Source organism: Dendropsophus ebraccatus, chromosome 2 (assembly GCF_027789765.1).
Source record: "Dendropsophus ebraccatus isolate aDenEbr1 chromosome 2, aDenEbr1.pat, whole genome shotgun sequence".
Lineage (NCBI taxonomy): Eukaryota > Metazoa > Chordata > Amphibia > Anura > Hylidae > Dendropsophus > Dendropsophus ebraccatus.
Genome location: NC_091455.1, coordinates 165,436,946 through 165,454,827, shown reverse-complemented (window position 1 = coordinate 165,454,827; position 17,882 = coordinate 165,436,946). Strand labels below are relative to the sequence as shown.

Here is a 17,882-nt window from a genome sequence, read left to right as displayed (position 1 = left end):
ATATATACATATATACACACACACACACACATACAAAAGGGATAAACATGCCAAAACCATGGAAATTTGGAATGCAGAATTATCATGTAATTTCGCTGTACAGTTGCCACAGCCAAGACTGGACCCAAAAATTTAAAATTCTCAAGTTGTATTCATTATTATTTTTTTTTTATGATGTCTTGCAAAAAAAAAAAAAAAACTCCATAATGTTGACGGAACAAGTCAAAAGTAACTGCTTTTGGCAAGGATTAGAAATAAGGAAAGTCTCTGCCAAAACTGGCTATGGGTTCCAGAGGTTAAATATGGTTTTAGAAGTGCCGTAAAAATGTTACAAGGGGTTAAAAGTTTGATTTTGTCTAGAATAGCAGGTTAGGCATGTATCTATATTTATTTAAAGTACAGCAAACAGGTTTTAGATTTAATATGTTTGTCATTTTGACAGCTGCACAGGGGGAATTGTTACAATCCAGTTGCTTTTCAATTTGATGCTGTATATATTGTGTCAAGGAAAAACATGCTGTCACCTTCAAACAACAGGCTGGCTTGGTCACAGGAGATTTCGGTCACAGAACTTTAAAAGCCTTTACAGAATGTGACAAATAAATAGTATTATCCGCACGCAGTCCAGTTTCTGTTAGTGCATGATAAGTAAGTTCAAAGACAGTGCAGCAGAAAGCTACGTGAAGTGTGTAGGTACAAATAAGACGCGTCTCTTCTTTCAGTGAACTTTAAACTGAAGCCCACCGTGTACTACTTCAGTGATGGCCCTTTTGCTTGAATAGAGATGCTTCTAGTCTAATGTAGCTATTGTAACAAACGTTATAGGGGCTGAAGATTTCCTCCAATTATTAGATGAGGAAGAGAACTTAATTGATTTTATACTCATTGTACAATGATGACTAAATAAAACAAAACTATTGAAAAGATTGTTAGATTTTTTTATTATTATTTTTTTTTTACATATGTTGCTCTTGTCAGGGTCCAAATGCACTCAAGGGTTGGTATCAGTGTTTAGAGCTCTCAGACTAAGGGTGCGTTCACACCTACAGGATCCGCAGCAGATCTGCAGCAGATCCGCTGCAGATCCGCAGCAGATTTGATGGTGCAGATTTGATGCTGTGTTCAGTTATTTAAATGAAATCTGCTGCGGATCCGGTAAGTGTGAACGTACCCTAAACCCTCTGAAGCTTGAACAGTTTTTCTATGTGTGAGTTTAGCTGCTATTATTCATCTTTCTTCCTCCTTTTTGCTACAGGTTTTTGTCAATCCTGGACACACATGGATTAGTCATTAGGCAACAAATGTGATGTGATTTTGAAGTGAGAATTATTATCTGAAGGATCAAAAGAAAAAAGAATTACAACTTGGTACAGGTAAGAAAAACTGATTAACGTTCACCTGTTTTAGGTGATTTTTTTAGGATGGTGATTTAGTAACACTATCTCTGGCCTTTATATAATCTGTATATGACATTTTTTAATCAGATTTCTGTTCTGCATGCTTTTGTTCACGTCTGTTCACACAACGTCAAAAATAGAGAAAAGGCGGCCAATTTAAAATAACGTCAGTTTTTACCGCGATTTAACTGACTGCAGTGGCAATGTATTGAAGTATTGACGTCCAGTACACACAATGTATTGAATAACGGACGTTTTTACCGCAGATGTCAAGGTAATGATCATGATCATTATTGTCGGACGTCTTTTGCAAACAGCGGATGTTTTTTATTAGTTGTTCACACGCAGTTTTTCTTTTCTCACCGTTCTTTCTATGTTTTTACTATTAATTTCAATGGCCTTTTTCATTAAGCCACATCCAAAGGGCAATTAATAACTAAAATAATGTACCAGCAGCCATCATTGCACTAAGGGAAGGAAAGACAGCTAAATAACTGTTATTTTAGACTAAAAATGACACGCGTCATTTTAAACGGAGCTGAAAAAACGTTGTGTGAACATAGCCTTTGTCTGTAATTTTCAGTTGTCCATAAGCTAATTAGTGGAATCTTATGTCTACAATGGCTTCCATAATCTGCACACGAAGAAGGAAGAAAGAAATAATCCTGATCTATGTCTTTATGGTAATCGCCAAGAGGCAGAAACAGCGTGGAGGAAAATATAGAGTAGTACTGTGCAGTCTAAGCTGTGGTTGGGACTTAAGTGGTATCTAGTGTAATAAATCTGTGTGGTCTTTTTGTAGTCTCTGTTTGCTTCTGCCTCTTTACAGTCACTTTCCCCTCCCGTACCCCTTCTCAGCCCTCCACTTTCCATAAACTAGTTTGGGCATCATTTAACCTGATCTTTCGATGAGCTGCTAGTTTTTGTTGTTAACACAAGACAGAATTCAGCTGTTTGTCAATGTGAATGCAAGTTTAAAGAGAAGCAGGTACAGAGCCTAATAAGAGGAGAAAGAAGGTTTTTGTCTAATAGGATTCCTGGCAGGTAGCTCAAAGTTTGTTTGTTTTTTTGTTTTTTTTTTAGATAGCATTTGAGTCTCCTATTGCCTTCTATTAGAGGTATATGTTTGGAAGATTTTCTCAAATTTACTCTTCACAGAGGACTGATGTATAGGGAGATGAAGCCATAGGCTGTGCATGCATGTTTTCCCCAGGGATGCACCCCACTTCTTCAGCCACTGGTATTTAAATGTCAAACGATCGGACTCAAGCTCATCTCTAATAGGCATACATTGTTATAATGATGAAGAAATATATGCACCAATGTATATACCCTTTTGGCACCATTTGGGTGAATGGAACATTACAGATATGTTTGGTGCTGAGACCTTTCCCTGCCCATATATTAAATATACAGACGACCTTAGTGATGACATTTACTGCCGCTTACGTGCGTTACATCCATCGATTTTAATAGTATGTAGATTAATTTATATAATCTACAATACAATTAAAAGGAATATGTATATTCTCTAAGGTGGCGGACGCCATCACCCAGGCCCCTGTGCAGTTCTGGCAAAATAAAACTTTTCTGTAACGTTCACATTATTATTGCATCTGTTTTTTTACACATGATTTTATTTTGTTTCTCTGCTGTGAAGAATAATGTTCCACACATCATTTCACTTGAGAAACTGATGCAAATCTACCGTTACAGCTCTGTGTAATGGGGTCATATTTGCTGTGCATTCTGCTGGTTCTAAACTCAGCTGAAAGATGGCAAATAATCCATCTCACTGCCACCATGTAACTTTTCCTTTATAGTTCAATCGCTTTTTGGCTGGAGTTTGTCATGCCTGACAGTTTTTGTCCCCTTAAACATTAAGAATTTTCTTTCTTTCATCTTCCTCCTATATCTACATTTCTAAGTTAGTTGACAATTACATTTATGGTGCGTTCACATGTACAGAATCCGCAGCAGATCCGCAGAACTGTGTCCAGTTATTTAGATCAACTCTGCTGCGGATCTGCACCATTAAATCGGCTGTGGATCCTGTACGTGTGAACCCACCCTTTATTAGTTTTTTTTCCAGGGCTTATATATTGAATGGATATTGATTATTATTACTTCTACTATCTGCTTATATAACAGATTGGGCTCATCCTAGAAAATACCCAACTGCTGTTTACAATGGTATTTCCTCAGTATGTGGAGTAAAGCTATACTATATTGTGCTATAGCACAAAGTGACCCCAAACACCCTTAGGCTATGTTCACACTACGTATATGTACGGCCGTAGTGCGAGCTGCGAATATTCGCCCGTAGTTTTGAGGTTGATGCGTACGCTGGAAAGTATACGATATATGGCTGCACAGTGCACACTACGTATGAGCCTACGGCCCGATCGTAAATGGACCCGTAAAAAATGAACAAGACCATTGTTTGCGGCCGGAACTGTGCAAATTCATGGCCGTATGGAGTACTTAAAAAAAAATAGGGGGCAATAATGCCGAATGCCGATGCCTCTAATAGTTAATATATTAAATTATTAAAACACATTTTCTTTGTAATAAAGTCCCTTCCATTGTTCAATAATTTAATTCTAACGATTCCATCATTGTGCAATTAAATATACTGTTAAAATAAATATATATATAAATAAATGTATATTTATATATATATTTATTTTTTGACAGTATATTTAATTGCACAATGATGGATTGGTTTAAATTAAATTATTGAACAACGAAACTGATTTTATTACAACAAAAATGTGTTTTAATAATCAAATGTTAATTAGTACAGGAAGCTCCATTAAGCCGTTAATTCATATTCCCGGTAAATAGAGCATTCTGTACTAATCAATACTTGTCATTAATTAAAACATCAAATGTTTCTTCTAATTATGTTATCACAATAGCATTATTAGAAGAAACATTTTGAATTATATGTGCGCTCAGCTGATTGGCTGATCGGCTGAGCGCACATATAAAGAGCCGGTCCGCAGCACAGTGACTTCATTGTGCTGCGGACCAGCGAAGAGGACACATCGGGACATCGGATGGTGAGTATAAAGCTCTTCCCACCCCCTCCCCAGCACTGCACCCATCCCAGTAAGGAAGGGGGGTCACTTAACCCCTTCCTTGCTGGGATGGGTGCAGTCTGACATCAGTCTGGCCCCCAAGGGGTTAAGGGGGATGCAGTACATCCTCCCTTAACCCCTTGGGGGCCAGACTGTAAGCAGCAATCTGTAAAGATGCTGCATACTGTAAGGTGCACAACACCGCTCACAATGATGGGTGTTGTGCTCCTGTTTGTGTGTTTTTTGTTTGTTTCTCCCTTTTTGTTTTTCAGATATCGGTATCCTGTGGATTACGTCGGATTCGATGGACTACGACGATGACCAGCGGTTGTTTGTTTGTTTGTTTTTTAATAAAATGGTCAATGAGGGGTGTGGGGGTGTTTTTATTTGAATAAAAAAATGTTTTCACTTGTGTCTTGTCTTTATTCCTTTACTTTATAGACTTAGTAGTGGAAGCCGTCTAATAGACAGAATCCATTACTAAGTTGGGGCCTAGTGTTAGCCGGTATAAAATGGCTAACACTAACCCCCCCTTTATTATCCCAGTACCCAATGCCACCAGGGGTACTGGGAAGAGCCGGGTGCCAGTGGCCCCGGAGCGTCAAAATTGGCAGCAGGCTGGTAAGACTTAGGCTGGGGAGGGCCTAAACCAATGGCTCTTCCCACCCTGGTGTTACCAGGCTGCTGTTGCTTGGTTTTTAACTCGGCTGGTTATAAAAATAGGATGGACCCTATGCGTTTTGTTTTTTTTAAAATAAATAAATAATTAAAAAAAACGCATAGGGTCCCCCCTATTTTTATATCCAGCCGGGTTAAAAACCAAGCAACAGCAGCCTGGTAACACCAGGGTGGGAAGAGCCATTGGTTTAGGCCCTCCCCAGCCTAAATCTTACCAGCCTGCTGCCGCCCCAGTCCAGGAGCAGCAATTTTGACGCTCCGGGACCACTGGCACCCGGCTCTTCCCAGTACGCCTGGTGGCATTGGGTACTGGGATAATAATATGGGGGGTTAGTGTTAGCCATTTTATACCGGCTAACACTAGGCCCCGACTTAGTAATGGATTCCGTCTATTAGACGGCTTCCACTACTAAGTCTATAAAGTAAAGAAATAAAGACAAGACACAAGTGAAATTTTTTTTTTTATTCAAATAAAAACACCCCCACACCCCTCATTGACCATTTTATTAAAAAAAACAAACAACCGCTGGTCGTCATCGTAGTCCATTAAATCCGACGTAATCCACAGGATACCGATATCTGAAAAACAAAAAGGGAGAAACACACAAAAAACACACAAACAGGAGCACAACACCCATCATTGTGAGCGGTGTTGTGCACCTTACAGTATGCAGCATCTTTACAGATTGCTGCTTACAGTCTGGCGCCCAAGGGGTTAAGGGAGGATGTATTGCATCCCCCTTAACCCCTTGGTGGCCAGACTGATGTCAGACTGCACCCATCCCAGCAAGGAAGGGGTTAAGTGACCCCCCTTCCTTACTGGGATGGGTGCAGTGCTGGGGAGGGGGTGGGGAGAGCTTTATACTCACCATCCGATATCCCGATGTGTCCTTTTCGCTGGTCCGCAGCACAATGAAGTCACTGTGCTGCGGACCGGCTCTTTATATGTGCGCTCAGCCGATCAGCCAATCAGCTGAGCGCATATATAATTCAAAATGTTTCTTCTAATAATGCTATTGTGACAACATAATTAGAAGAAACATTTGATGTTTTAATTAAAGTCAAGTATTGATTAGTACAGAATGCTCTATTTACCGGGAATATGAATTAACGGCTTAATGGAGCTTCCTGTACTAATTAATAAAAATCATTTTTGTTGTAATAAAATCAGTTTCGTTGTTCAATAATTTAATTTAAACTAATCCATCATTGTGCAATTAAATATACTGTCAAAAAATAAAAATATATATAAATATACATTTATTTATATATATATTTATTTTAATAGTATATTTAATTGCGCAATGATGGATTCGTTTAAATTTAATTATTGAACAACGAAAGGGACTTTATTACAACGAAAATGTGTTTTATTAATTAAATATATTAACTATTAGAGGCATCGGCATTACTGCAGAGGATCGCTAACCCCGGTAATAGTGATTCCTGTTAACTGTTTCCCTGCTTTCCCAGATGCATCTAGAGGTGTTTGCATCACTTTCTAAAGATTTTGTTTGGTATTTTTAGTTGAACCAGATTTCCAAGTAAATTACCGTATGTTTTCAGCCGCATGTCTATTTTTTCCCACGGCCGTAGTTTCAGCCGCACATTTCCGGCCGCGTAAAAACTACGTCCGGAAATATACGTAGTGTGAACATAGCCTTATGATGTACATTTGCTTAAATTTTTAAAAGTGTTTCACAAAAAGAAAAATATACCACATAAGAGGTGTCTTGAGAAGCTAAAGAGTTGTTGAAGCTGCAACATGCATGCCTTTTCCCGTCACCGTCCCTCTCCTGCCCGCCACCATTGATTTACAAGGCTCTTTGCCAGAAGCCAAACCCTTTACATCCATTGTGGAGGGTCATGAGAGGGCCCCAAGGCTTGAGAAAGGTGTTATATGTGCACTGAAACGCGTCGCCCTGAATCTCCGAACTGTTATGTTTTAATACATGGAGTAAATCGTGGAACTGTTATACTGATGAGCATCGATCTTGATTTGGCGAACCTGGAGGGGGATATGCTTTCTAAACTGAGACCTATCCCCCAACCGAAGTAAGTTATATATTTCTTGCTAACCTTATGCACTACTTCCTATATGGTTGATCCTTTGAGCGCCGGAAACTTTTTTTGTTTCTATTGCATGGTTATATATCGGTCACCACTGGTGGATCCGAGTAATTTCTGGCGACCTCTCCGAAACTTGAGATATCCATTTGAATGAAGGATTAACATCAACTCTGTTCTACAATGATATGTGAACGTGGCTCTAGGGTATTGTGGGTGTAATTATTCATCCACATACACCGGTTGAGTTATATATTATTATTGTTTCTTCTTTTGAATGAGCGCTGCCTCTCTGTTTTTTCTTCTGGTCCTAGTTAAACTGGAGAGTCAGGAGCCCACCATACACATTAGATATCTTGCAGGTCTTCTTGAAATCGATGGGTTCAGCTGACACTTATTTAATGTGTATAGCCACCTCCAGAGGGAAATGTATGTGTTGGTCTATAGTGGATAGTCATCGTATCCCAATGTTTAAGTAAAAGCAGAGTTATCAATGACACACTAATGGAAATGTGAGAATTTACTAACTATAGCTTAAAAAAATATACCAATTCTATTCTATAGAATAAGAGTCTTGCATTGATTTTTTTTACTAACCCAGTGTTTCTAGCAGATTATATTTCTGCACCTTTTTTATTTTTTAACATAAAGGTAAGTATTATAGTAATGTTTCCACTATTGACAGCATAGTATGGTGTAATTTTGGATCTCCGCTTGCATTAGACTCCTAATTATAGAGCTGGCAGTTAGCATATACATTATCAAATTTTTCCTTGCATAAAATTCTCAGCCAGAGCGGAAGTGTAGGTCGGTGCCCAGAAAAGGAGCACAAAGTATTTGGATTTCCAAGATGCTATGGATGTGTGATCAGATATCCGGGTTCCAAGAAAATTATACATTATTTTTAATGGGAATCCATAAGCACTATATTGTGCTCTGGGCTATGAAGCTCAAGAGTCGTAGAATCTCTGCTGAGCTGCTGAATGCGCACCTCCTCTCCACCACCCTCCCTGCCCCTACCCTAATTTATCAATCATAAAAGGCAGAGAGTAGACATTAATTCTGCAAGTCTAATCTCAGACGTAAAACCTAACTTCATAACTTTATAAAAAGCCATAATCTCTCCCTATCAGCTATCTGTCACCACTTGAAACTCTGAACTTCCAGTAAATCTGACAGATTCCCTTTCAGTTTTATCTGGTCATGTACTGCAATGTGTTTCGGCCCCAACCGAGGATCTATGTCAGGCATCATTGCCGTTCTTAGAACCCTGACATCTTCACAAGTCCACAGCGCCTTAAGGCTGGGTTCACACACAGTATATTTCAGGCAGTATTTGGTCCTCATGTCAGGTCCTCATTGCAACCAAAACCAGGAGTGGATTGAAAACACAGAAAGGCTCTGTTCACACAATGTTGTAATTACGTGGATGGCCACCATATAACGGTAAATAACTGCAATTATTTCAATACAACAGCCGTTGTTTAAAGATAACAGCAAATATTTGCCATTAAATGACGGCCATCCACTCAATTACAACATTGTGTAAACATAGCCTTTCTGTGTTTTCAATCAACTCCTGGTTTTGGTTGCTATGAGGACCTGACATGAGGACCAAATACTGCCTGAAATATACTCTGTGTGAACCCAGCCTAAAGGTCAGAATACATCAGACATATCTTTGTCCTTGGTACCTACATGGTATGGGATTATCTGTCATTTGAAATCACAAAAGTGAAATATACCTGCAATAGAAATCCTTTAGGCCACTACATAAATTAGGTTATTCATATTTGTTAAAATTCCCATCTAACACAAGACCCAGAAGTGCTCGAGAATACAAAGCAGAGATGCTTTGTACCGTGAGAAGTCATCATTCAATATGAAGCATCATCTGCTGGTAACATTTATGAAATATTCACATTTAAAGAATAAAATGTTGCTGGAACTAGGTGTTTCTAATTGCTGCTTGAGAACAGCTGTAGATATGAGATGCCGTTGCCACTGCAGCTCAGTAAGTGTATCGCATACAAGTCGAGGCCATTAAGACTCAGTTGGATGGTGAAGGAGTTAGTGAGCACAGTGGGGAAAACAGAGATGCTGGTAAAATATGCATCCTCTATAACTCTTATCATAACCCAAATTGCTGCGGCAAAAACAAGGTGGTGATGTGATGCACTTGAATAGTTTTATTGTCTCTGAAATAGACACTATTTTCATATGAGCCTTGGGGGGTTCTCCTAGATTATATGCACTGCATTTTCAAAGGCAGAGCATTTTGTATATCTGTAAGCATAGCTTCTTTGACATTACGCGCAGAAATCATAGGCACTGCTTCACTGAATTATAAGTTCAGGAATTGGTGTTTAGAAACATCAGTATTACTTTTTGTCAATTGCTTCCTTGGGCTATTGTATTTAGGGCAGGTTTCTTATTATCTGTTTTGTAATTTTGTTGTGTCGAAGCTAATGAGATCTGTAGAAGCAGAGGTTTTTTTTTTTTAGAATTTTGAAATGAGTTCAGCACTAAAGTTAACAGGAAATAGCTTACATTTCTCCACTAGCTTGGTGAGGGTATGCTCTCTTCTATTTCTATAAGAGGTTAGGCTGCGTTCACATGTAGGGTTTTAGTCAATATGTGGTCCTTAGCCTAAGCCAGGAGTGAGTCCAAAACACAGAATATTTTTTAACATGCTTAAAAATATTTCTTTATAGAGTTTCAGTAGTAGTAGTAGTGCCCTAGACTGTAGGGACATATACGTCCGAAAACCCTAGTCACACCTCAGTAATCCAGTCCGTAATTGCAGACCCGCAGCAACAGACAAGATTCGGATGTGTATCTGTCCCTGTCTGCATTGGGTCCCGGACCCATTAATTACGCAACTATGGAAGTACAAATCGGTCCATAGTAATAAATGGGCACTATACTATAATATAATACAGTATAATACAGTATAATCCACAATGGTGGCCAGTTTTGATGAGTCCGTGTCTTAGTGCTCAGACCAGTACCGATCGGGAGATAGAGCGGGGAGGGGACCGCAGCTGCAGCTCATCCGCTTCCCGCTCTGAGTTTAAAAAAAAAAAAAAGCCGAGCACCGTAGTAGCCCATCATAAATCCTATTCTTTTTTTTTTTGATTCACAGAGGAGAGTGGACGCTCTGCAGCAGACTTTTTTCCTTGCATACATACTGTATGAGCAGGACCCAAATTTCCCAATCCACAGAATTCTCATTCTATAAGGGTATGTTCACACTGAGTAAATCAGGCGGAAATCTCCGCCGCGGAATCCCACCTTCCAGAGTGCGCCATAGCTTGTCTATGGTAGAGCGTGAGCTCCTCCACTGCCGCAGCTCTCCGCTCAAAGAAGTGACATGTCTTGTGTTCAGACCCGTAACAAGTGGAGATGCCATACCTGTACCTCTTGTTCCTTGTCTTCAGATGACTCTTATTTATACATTTGCTGATGTCCCATTTCTCAATCGATGACACCATAGTTGTGGCCAAACATTGTATTTGGGGTTGCAGGATATAAAAAGCTGTGGAAAAGTAAGAGAAACCTGTGTGGCATTTTAAAACGTGTGCATGGTGGATGAGAGAGAATAATGTTTCTACTTGGGGAGCCCACCAAACTGTCATGAGGAGTTTTATGGGCCATGCTCTCTGGATAAAAAGTAGGCAAAGTACAGGTGTGTTCTTACCTTACCTTTCCTCTTGGCTTGATATATCCCAAGCCTGGAGTTGGAAGGTGACCAGATTTCACAATGCTCTGTCAGGAACTTTGAATATGTTTATACAGTATATGGTCACATAGCGATTACAGCGTCCCGATGGGTTTGTTAAAATGTCACTATATTGTATTAAATCTGTATTACTTGTAAAATTGGAATCTCTAATAAACATTTTAGAAAATAAGGATTAATACCTACAGTAAAAAAAAAAAAATACTTTTATAGTTTTATAAAAATTCTTCTAGACTTTCTAGATTTATTAATTTGTAGACTGTTCCCTCAGCCTTCCAAAGAAAGCGGAGCAGAAATGAAGGGGCACAGCACTAGTGATTGGGGTGTTCTGACATGTCACTATGATGTGGAAAGACGTTTCTTAAAACTTTAGGTACCTTTTGTGTATACGTCTAAGGATCTTTTTTAAATCATGTCCGTTTTTGATCATGCTCCTTCCAATGTTGCTGTCTTCCAGGTGAAGGTTTGTTATATACAGCATCAATACAGGTGTATTACAGCAAGGTACTGTATAACAATATTGTGTGAGGACAATAGTAGTGAAGATCTTCTCTGCGGTGGATTTATAGTGCTGTTTACAGGCCCTTTTTTCTTTTGTTTCATGTCTTGCTCCATTTATTTGAATAGATGTGTTTTCTATGGATGTGTGCAAGCAGTATAACTATTGTTATGCGTTTTATAGATAGTAAAACGTACTCTATGGCCACACAGTAGTCAACTGAACAGCTGAGAGCTTCGGTATGCAGCTTAGAGGAGCTACATTAATGTTTCATTGCTTCTGTATTGGAATTTTTTCGTGAATTATCCTCTGAACTCGGCACAATAAAACAATTCCCAACAAAAGCCGTAATAAAGTAGAATTATTACTTGCTCAGCGGAGTAAATCTACCTGATTACTGCAAGTGAAGAGTTTATAATATTATAAAATCAAAATAAGAAAGGAGTTATGTTAGAGTGAAGCGGGCGACCAAGAGCAAATGTAAGCTCCTGTGAACCGTAACAGAGGGGCATAAATCAGTCCCAACGACTTCATTACATCATCACATCAGAGGTAACGCTCCCCATTCATCCCAGTGCCTCCATTCGCCCGCTTGTTGGTGTTATACATGATGCAGGCAGGTACCTGAGATGCTTTGAATTTCGATAGGATGGAACGATTCCTGCTGCTTTATAAGCCCATAAATCTACATGGGAATATACATATTTTTATTACTTCTCAGATAATATTACAATAGGAATATTATAAGCTCATATGTTATGAAAGATGAAGTGGTTTGAATTACTGCTCTTTAGACTATGGCTGACATTTATAGCCAGACCTGTCACATGCTGGTTTAGAAACACTTTATTGGGAATTTGGTATATGGACAACCATTTGGGAGCCGTAGTAAATATGTTTTAGTGGAGGTAAAATTTTAAATCTGCTTAACACCTGTACTTGCTTAGCATTTTTATGCATAACCATTAAAAATTCAGTGCTACGGATTTTCATGCGTTTCTACCGCCAAATTTATGCCTGTACTCTAGATCTAGATGAAGAAGGAAAGTTATTGTTGGAGTTAGGCCAAATAATGTACCAAGGTGTCCGCTGTAAATCGTGTAATTTATTGCGTTTAATATTATTTATGTCATTGCGGTAAGTGGAGAAGTAATATGTAATGCTTAGTGGCATTAGCAAATACTAAGAAGGCCTGATTGCTATTACAGTCACGTGGGCTGTTTTTTTTGCACGTTTGGACATCATGTGTGAACTGTGTCACTTTCCGTGACTCTAGGAAATGAATGCAACTATAAATCAAGTGCACTTTATTGGCAGTGCCATCCCTATTGTTGCTTTCAAGAGTTTTGTCCTGCTTTGCTACAATACCCTGTGTATCCTCTTGTTTATTTGCTGCGCTCGTCTTTGTTCTGTCTGAAACTTTGATTTATAACTCAATATTATTAATGACTCTGGGTTATAGCAAAGTCACCTCTCCTCCTTTTTTAATCTAGTTTTGCCTAAAAATCCATGCACTCCTGCTTTACTAGAAATGTGATTTTTTTTTTTCATCTCCCGCACACCCAACAGGAGGCTCTTAATCATCCAGTGAACCTTTTCTGCTGCCTGCAAACTGGATTGTGAAAGTTACACTAACAAAGGGAACCACCTTAAAATGATTTATGGAGATTCTTTATAACAAAGATAATTTATTCCTGGTGCTTTTTACTTTTGCTCTCTTCTAACCATTTTTAATTTTTATTTTCAAAATTCTTTTTCGTTACAAAGAAAACAAGTGTGTTGAGGTATTTAGTGTATTATTGACCTTTGTTTTATAACCTCTGGTTCTTAAGATTTGTATTATAACCAGTTTACCGTAAGGCTCGGTTCACATCTGTGTTAAAGGTTCCAGTAGGAGAATTTGCAAATTCTGCTGAAAGTGGGGACCGAACATTGCAGCACAACATGACTGTAACCTGCTGGACCCATTAAAGTCATTGGGGTCATCGGGCACTGTTGGTGTATGGCATGCACTGAATCTATCATAGCCAGTTTTTTAACATAAGTTATACTTACCTGTCCAAGTGCTCCTGCAGTGGCAGTACGACCCGTCACTCGCCAGTCTGCTGTAGCTCCCAATCCTGCAACGCCACAACCCATCACAGAACTGCCTGCACAGCCAGTCAGTGACTGAGGTGGGACATCTCTGTGGTCACTGAACGGATGAGCGGGGTAGTTCCTGCCAGGTCTTGTCAACTCAGGAAGCCAGGAGACCCAGAAGACCAGAGGCTGACAGTGAGTGGTGGTGCTGCAGCAGTGGGGGCACTCTGTTGGGTAAATATATTTATTTTATTCTGCTCCCACTCCTACCTGGCCTCCACTGCTGGCCTATACATCTCTATTTGTCCTTTGTATCTACTTGAAACATAAAGGGGGTTGTGTGCAATTCTGCAATTTCGCAATTCTGGCTTAAAAAAAAATAAAAAAAGCATATCGGATTACTTTCCAATCCCCAATATGCTGCCCTGACTCTTTCCACTGATCTTCTTACCCGATCCAATTTTCTCCAGCACCGTCAGTTTTCAATGATGGTGCACAGCCAGGAAACTACAGCTCCCGGCATGCAACATACCGACTTTCAGCAAATAGGTCTTCTGGAGGTCTTTTTTTTTTTTTTTTTAAACAAAGTTTTATTTGGTTTTTCAGCATTTTTGTTGGAAAACAAAACAGACATTGGAAACATTCATGGACCATAACACGGTCCGAAAAATATAAACAATAAAACATGTTTAAACACAATAAAAGGGTGCATAAGGCATCAATAAAGCATCAGGGCTGGGGGGGGGGGGGAGACAGAGGAGGGAGGAGAACAAAGTGCAAGATCAGTCACCACCCACCACATCCACCAATCTGCTTTCAGCAGACCCACTGCTTTCAGGCCGGCAGACAGAGGGAAGCCTCAAAAGGCCCATTCTGTACATTTGAAGGGAAACACGTATTTCCTGCATCTGGTAATGAGAGTTTATAAATGACTTCCAGCGCTTAAAGAACTTTTGTGTTTCCTGGGTTTTATGTCCCTCTGCATAAATTCTGTCCACTCCAAAAAGGAGTTTAAGTTGTGAGACCAACATGGGAACATCTGGGACCTTCTCTGTCAGCCAGACCTGGAACAAACATCTCAGGGCCACATGTAGGACTATATGTACCATCTCCGGTATAACCATCCTGTCCTCTTCCACATCTGGAGGCCGGAGTTGGTGAAAGAGAAACGCTTGTGGTGAATCTGGAACTGTGACCCTCCAGTGAGTTAGTATATAGTCCGCTACCACCCGCCAAAATGACCGGGAGTGCGTACAATCCCACACCCCATGCCATAGATTCGTGAGGGGTTGTTTACATTTCGGGCACTCTATTATTCTGTCAGGAAAATTAGGGGAAGGAGGGATGTTAAACCCTTACAGTGCTGCATGAGCTAATTTAAAATAAGTCTCTCTGCATCTCTCATTTATAATACAACCCCTAACTATTTTCCATCCCTTAAGAATAGAGTCCTGGATCTGGGCATCATTGGTCCACCGCACCCAGGTAGGGAAGAGGGCTTTAGGATCAATTTTAAGAAGAGTGGTGCGAAAAGCACTATAAAGCCCAGATATCGTCACTTTACACGGTACCTCGCCCAGAACGCCATCTAGCGTGTGGTTCTGTGATTCCACTGTCAGATTTCGCAGTCTGTTAGAGCAAAAGTAATGTAGCTGGCTAATGTAGAGGAAGTGGGAGGGGGGAAGGTTAAATTTCCTTAAAATCTCTGGTGGTGACAACCATTTCTTCGTGGTCGAGTTCATCAGGGCCCCTGCATGCGTCAGGCCCCTATCTCTCCAAATCTGTCCCCAGGCCGGATTGCTGCCCCACGGTGTCTCTGGGTGACCAAATAATGGCATTCGTTTAGATAATAGAAATGGGACCTTATGCAATTTGCACAACTCCCTCCAGGCCATTATAGTGTCCCGCAATACCATGGAGGCTTTGACTTCTGTTGGAACTTTCAGTATTGAAGTATGTAAAAGAGCCACCAGGTGCCATGGGGAAGCAAGAGCCTTTTCCAGTGTTATATTGGAATGAAAGGAAGCGTCGTGCCCCCAATCTACCACATATCTAAAAAGGCAAGCGATGTTGTAACCCCTTATATTTGGGAAATTGAGCCCCCCTTCTAGCTTGCTCAGTGCCAGTTTCTGGAATGCTATTCTAGGGCGTTTTCCTGCCCACACAAATTTGGAGAACGGCTGGCGCAATCGAGTTATGTCCACATTAGTGATGTCACGATACCAAAATTTTGAGTTAGATACCGATACTAACTTTTTTATTTCGATGCTCAATACAGGTTCGATACTTAGTAAAGTATAAAAAAATAAAAAAAACAGTGGTAGAAATATAATACCCCCCAAATATAATAAATCGGAAGTGTTATCTATATTCTTCAGGTCCGCACTGTTACAGTGATAACAATTTATGGACTTTTTTTATTTTATGGCGTTAAAAATAAAATTTACATTTTCTAAATAATTGTGGTTAAAACTGTCCTATTCTAATTCAGCTATCAGGCTATGCTGGGGTTGTAGTCTTAATAGTTTAGCTACCGGTATGCTGGGGGATGTAGCTCACCGACAGCCACAGGCTCGGAATACTATGAGATGCAATAGAATCTAACAGTCTGTACTTGTGATTATCACCACTATCCAGAGTCTGATACAATAGCTGCAGCTGTCACCATCACCAGGGACTGTGCCCAGATTCTATTGTATGCACTAGCACAGCTCTGCTAAACCAGGTGCCCTGATCACTGATACAGCTCTGCTAAACCAGGTGCCATGATCACTGATACAGCTCTGCTAAACCAGGTGCCATGATCACTGATACACTAGATATTATCATTAATACAATTCTGCTCTTCCAAATAGCCTGATCACTAAAACAGCTCTGCTATACCGAGCGATTAGACAGCTCTGCTGCACCACTTATCACTAAGACAGCTCTGCTGCACCACCCACCACTAAGACAGCTCTGCTGCACCACCGACCACTAAGACAGCTCTGCTGCACCACCGACCACTAAGACAGCTCTGCTACACCACCCATCACTAAGACAGCTCTGCTGCACCACCCATCACTAAGACAGCTCTGCTACACCACCCACCACTAAGACAGCTCTGCTGCACCACCCATCACTAAGACAGCTCTGCTGCACCACCCACCACTAAGACAGCTCTGCTGCACCACCCATCACTAAGACAGCTCTGCTGCACCACTCATCACTAAGACAGCTCTGCTGCACCACCCACCACTAAGACAGCTCTGCTGCACCACCCATCACTAAGACAGCTCTAATGCACCACCCACCACTAAGACAGCTCTGCTGCTATCTGCACTAGTTACCAAGATTGTGGAGGAGGAGAAGAGGAGGTTAGACAGGATCCCACACACTACAGCCGATCTTATCTGCTCCTCTTAGCCCCGGCCACCTCCCCCACCTGCCAGCCGGCTGGATCCTCACATGTGCTGCACATCCCCCGGCCTCCTCTCCCGGATCTCACAGACTCCCGCTCTCCCTCTTCAGCCTCCCCACCTCCAGCCTTCTCCGTCCTCCTCTCCCTCTCCAGCCGCTCTCCCTCTCCAGCCTTCTCCTCCTTCCTCCTCTCCCTCTCCAGCCGCCCAGATCTCCTTGCAGCTCTGGCTCTTCTGCAAAAATCATCTCTCTGATAACAGAGTCAGGCGGAGCCGGACTCTGTTATCAGAGAGACACCAGCAGCGGGGGTCTGTTACACACAGTAGCCGACCCCCGCTGTATATGGAGCGGGCTCAGGAGGGGGGTAGTGCCGCTGTCAGTGTGACAGCGGCATCTATACACTTAAATAGCCGGCACTAGCAATAGCTAAGTGCCGGCTATTTAAAATTGGCGCCAATGGGAGCGGAGGGAGGGAGAGCAGAGGAGGAGACTCCAGGCGGCAGGGAGAGGCACATAGAGAACACGGCCGGAGCTCAGCTAGCCGCCCACCGTGTTCTCAGCTTAACTTAAAGTTTCGATATCAGGAAATCCTGGTATTGAACCGTTTTTTTTTCCCGAAATATCGATAGTAGTATCGATATTTCGGTGCATCGTGCATCCCTAGTCCACATGTCTGAGAAGAAGTGGCAGTGTCTGCAGGGGGTACAATAGGCGAGAAAAACGAATCATTTTAACTAAATGGCTGCGGCCCAGGAAGGCCAGGGCAAGGCGTGCCCATCTCTGTAATTCACTTGTGATCTTATGGAATAGTGGTGGGTAATTTAAGGAATACAGAGTATCAGGGGTCTTTCCAATTTTTATCCCCAGGTATGGGATACTAGAGGAAGCTACCTTGATAGGAAGATGGCGGATGGATTGAAGCCATCTAGGGGGAGCTA

The 17,882-nt window shown here is 41.0% G+C and overlaps 1 protein-coding gene across 6 annotated transcripts in view; it reads left to right on the top strand.

Annotated features, from left to right (window-relative positions):
• The window catches only part of RARB (retinoic acid receptor beta), a 508,146-nt gene that overhangs the window by 123,949 nt on the left and 366,315 nt on the right, over nt 1-17,882 (top strand). For all 6 annotated transcript variants that reach the window (XM_069958669.1, XM_069958671.1, XM_069958665.1 and 3 more), the window contains exon 2: nt 1,256-1,373. The gene's annotated coding sequence lies outside the window, so the exon portion shown is untranslated. The remainder of the gene's footprint in view (nt 1-1,255; nt 1,374-17,882) is intronic.